This window comes from Ochotona princeps, chromosome 9 (genome assembly GCF_030435755.1).
Source record: "Ochotona princeps isolate mOchPri1 chromosome 9, mOchPri1.hap1, whole genome shotgun sequence".
In the NCBI taxonomy this organism is placed as follows: Eukaryota; Metazoa; Chordata; class Mammalia; order Lagomorpha; family Ochotonidae; genus Ochotona; species Ochotona princeps.
The window spans coordinates 65,077,318-65,081,801 of NC_080840.1; the positions used below are offsets into that span (position 1 = coordinate 65,077,318).

The 4,484-nt window shown below is 39.5% G+C and overlaps 1 pseudogene; it reads left to right on the top strand.

Moving 5' to 3' along the window:
* The first annotated feature begins 479 nt into the window (after positions 1–479).
* Positions 480–599, top strand: LOC118757582 (U4 spliceosomal RNA; annotated as a pseudogene).
* Positions 600–4,484: the final 3,885 nt, after the last annotated feature.

A 4,484-nucleotide genomic window follows, 5' to 3' on the forward strand; every position in this document is an offset into this window, starting at 1 on the left:
ACTAGTTTTCTTTTAAAATATTATTACAGAAGGCCACCACAGTAGCACACAACGTAATACTCTGCTCTGTGGAGTCAGCATCCTGTGTGGATGTTGTCCCAGCTTTTCCACCTCTAATCCAGTTCCCTGCTGAAGACCTGGGATGTCAACAGAGGCTGGCCCAAGTCTTTGGGACTCCGCTCCCACATGAGAGATCTGGAGGAAGCTTCTGGCTCCCAGCTTCAGATCAGCTCAGCTCTGGCAATTTCAGGTATTTGAGGAATGAATAAACAAATGGATGACTTTCTTTCTTTCTCTCTCCCTTCTTTCTCTGTAAAATATGCCTTTAAATAAAAAATAGAGGTTTAAAAAATAATAAAAATTAAAGTACTATATAAGACATATATCTAAGGTGATATAGATTATAGGCACAGTTTAGAAAATAAAGTTTTTAAAAAAGAAAGATTTATACAATCTGAAGAGAAACCAGAGTATTTTTTAGCTTTGCGCAGTGGAAGTATCATGGCCAGTGAGGTTTATCTGAAGTGTGATTATTGCTAATTGAAAATAAAGTTTTAAATGTCCTAACTATAAAGTTAGAAATCCAGTTCCCCTAGGAGTCAGATGTAATATAGCACATTTGTTGTCCTCTCTCCTACTGTCTTCACACTAATTCATAACACTTGAATCCAGATTGCTGATTTTTAATCACTCCAATCCATTTTCTATGGGAATAGTCCAGTTGAATGGAATCGCATTTATGGGCTGTGAGAGTCTCAACAATCCTGAATATCACTCCTGTGTTTCAGTCCTGAGCAATTATTGACTTCTCAATTTCATTCAGAAGCGGAACACAAATACCGTGTATGCTCACTGCCAGGTCCTCAGAACTTTTTCTGAACTTACTCAGTCTTAGCCACTTAGCATTCCTGGAACTCTTTTGAGATACAATGGATAGAGTAAACAACCAAGAATGGAACCAAGCCCATATTCACATTCTAAGAAATCCCCTCCCCTGGCAAGAAGTCAAGCATGGAGGCTGGGGAAGAAAGCAAAGAACAAACTGTTCAACTCGATGAGGCTGAAGGAAATTACTTCAGCTATTGGCAGAAACAGAAATTATTACATTGGGTCCACATAGATACTTACCTTGCAGTATAGGATTCAGGGCATGTCAGCCTGATTTTTTTACCAAGTCTCAAGCACCCACACTTAGCCACCTTTGCAGTGGTCTCAGTAAAACAAACAAAAAAATCATCATTGCTCTCTGTGAAAACTCTGAAAGAGAGGTTTGAAATACTGAAGAAATAGTCTACTCTGAAAAATGACAGCTCATTGTTAAAGGCAAACTTACTGCACACTGTCGTTATGTGTGTTAATCAGCTTTGAGACTCCAGAATCAGACAGCAATTCATTCCTAAGATAGACTGAGTGTCCTGTTGAACTGAGAAGAGGAGGTTTGTTTTAGATACTGGAAAGGATTGAGGAAAGTATAAACAGAAAAAAAAGTGTTCAAAATTGCTTTTTTTTTTTCTGGAGATCAAAGCAACTTTATCATGCCAGCATAACCTACAGATTTCAAGGCTTTCCTCTCTGGATTCCTTGGAAGTTCACACAATTTGTTTTCAGCTTGGAGATGTGGAACTTGAGCACTAGTAACTCCATATTGTTTGGTATGTGGGATCCAATGCAAGAGCTCAGTTCAAACCATGACTTTTTATACATTTACCCAAATGAATTCCTTCACATGGTGATTTTAGTCTTGGCACTATGCACAAATGCCCTGTGTCCATAGCATTTAAGGAACAATCACTTTGTAGTGACAGACATACTAATAGGAAGCTAGGTTCTTATTCCTGTTGGAAAACAAAAGGGGAGTCTCCTTAAAAGTATACAAGATGCTTGCTTCTGCATGGAAGGTGCTTATAGTAAGATAAAAGTGCCATCCCACCCCAACCACCTCTGAGGTTTGCGTGACACAGGACATGCGTTTCCAAACTAAAGGGAAACAAGGCAAGGACTAGTGACCTCATCTTTGAGAAAGAAGGTAACAGTCACACCATTCTGATGGATTTTGGTTTTATCATGAGCAAACTAGACGGGATTGCAATTCCAGCCTGCTGAAGGGTTTTGTCCTTGGGCTCTTGTTGAGCAGTAGCTGTTACTGTGCTCACTCTAGTTGTGCTTAAACTATGCCACTTCCACCATTTTCTTGGGTCTTCCTCTCTTGGAGTCCCCATCCTGATTGTTGTGGCAGGAGGTTTCTGCCTTTAAAATGTCTTGGTTTTGCTCCCCTGGAAATTCTTCCATTTGAGATAAGACCAAAACTGCTTCTGTCCTTCGTACCGTTTTCTCCATAGGAATAGCATGAGTCGCATGAAGCTGAAGCAGAGGTCAAGCCTTCTTGATTTTATCAGACTCCAGTCTCCCTTCCTGAGCTTTTGCTTCCTCTGTATCTACTGCAAACAATTTTAAGTCTGCTCCTTTCTAAACATGAACACACTAAATTCATAACGGTCAGGCTGGCCCTATAGGCCTCCAGTCACAAGGCCCAGACATCAACCATCATCCATATAGTTGACATCCTAATGATGGACTGTCATTTTTTAGATCTTTTCTGGAAACTTCAAATTCAGATTAAACAAAGAACTTCTCAGGCTGCCTATAGATTTCAGCAAGGCCAGAGCCTGCTTTGCCATCATAGCAACTTCAGAACTGGAGCTGACCAAACCAGGAGGATCCTGAGCTCTGGTGACCAGAGACCTCCACACAAGCTGATTACCACACAAGAATATCTCAGCAGAGTCACCACCCTTCATCCTCCTTGCTTTGTGCAGTACAAAACAAATCCCCACCGTGTTTCACCACCTCCTACTCAGCTGGAAAGAGAGCACTCAGTGCTTGGCTTGTTGTACATCAGGCTAGTGGGCCCAGGGTTTGGGAGATCCACAGCAATGCTCCTGGAGGAAATCACTCAAGAGACACATATGTCTAGTGTTGCATGACTGCTATCACTAATGAGTTGTAACTGGTGGGGAAAATGTAAACCAAGTATGAAAAATAAATTTGATTTGCAAGCCCTATAATAAATCTGGAAAAGTCTTAGAAAAATTAGGCCATAAATGAAACAATAGATTATGCAATTTATCTACTTTATGAGAAGTGGGCTCTCAATTTTCCAAAAATAAATCTTGGAATACAAAAGATAATACTTTGCTTCTCCTTAATTTTTTGGAACTGTTGAAATAATCAAGGATACTGGTTCTATTAACTTGTACTTTCTTAAATAAAAATAAAATTATCAGTTTATTTTTAAACTTAACAAAACTAGTGTCATGGGGCCAACAATGTTGAAGTGCCAACTGTAACATAAGCACGTGAAATGGAGCACTGATGGCTCTGCTTCTAATCTAGTGACCTGTGAATGTGCCTGGGGATGGAGTGGAAGATGTCCCAAGTGTCTGGGATCCTGCCCGTCTGAGAAACAAGGATGAAGTTCAGGGCTATTGGCTTTGGCATGGTCTAGACCCAGACACTGAGGCCATCTTGGGAAGGAGCCAGAACATGGAGAATTCCTTCTCTATCTTCCTTTTGTCTCTGTCATTCTGATTTTCAAATAAATAACTATCAAACAAGCAAACAAAAAATTAGTATCATATTTTTTAAAAGATTTAATTCATTTTTATAGAAAATGCAGATTAGATTTATACAGAGAAGGTGAGACAAAAAGATCTTCCAACCACTACTTCCTGAAATGGCCGCAACAGCTGGAGGTGAGCCAATCCAAAGCCAGGAGACAAGAGTTTCTTCTGGGTCTTCCACGTGGGAGCAGGGTCCCAATGCATATTTTTGCAGGCCATAAGCAGAGAGCTGGATGGGAAATGGGACAACCAGGATCCCAGCTTTTGTAAGGGAAGGATTAGCCAACTGAGCCATTGTGCCAAATTGTTTTTTAATTCTCTTCTCATTCTTTTCATTTTGTTTTCTAGAAAGTTTATATTTGAGATGTAGATAAAATAGGAGGCACTTAGAAAATACTGAGTAGAACTTAAAAATCTCCTAGTCAAAATAATTCAAAGAACTCTTAGTTTTTCTGGCTTAATTTGATATTGAGGCTGTTATAGACAGCAGTGTACCTTAAAAAAACAGGGTGCATATGCCTGGAAAAGAGAAGAGTAATAGAAATTGTAGGCACATTTAGGGGTGGATTATCATTTTTGAATCTTATTTAAAACATAGAAAGTCTGTGTAGTTTAAGAATGCCATGGAGTGCCCCACGCAATTATTTGTAGTTCCTTTCCAAGCCTCCCATCTCCCTTGATAAATTATACAGTGCACACTTTTTTTTCTAAAAAAAAAAATTACTATTTTTAAACAATAACAAAAGCACGAGGGTGTGTTTTGTTTCTGCAGCTGCAGGAGTAGTTATTGTTTTCGTCCACTTGGAGTGATGAGAAATTGTGTGAGTTCAATTGCAATGAGGGTGATGACTTCTGGCAAATGGT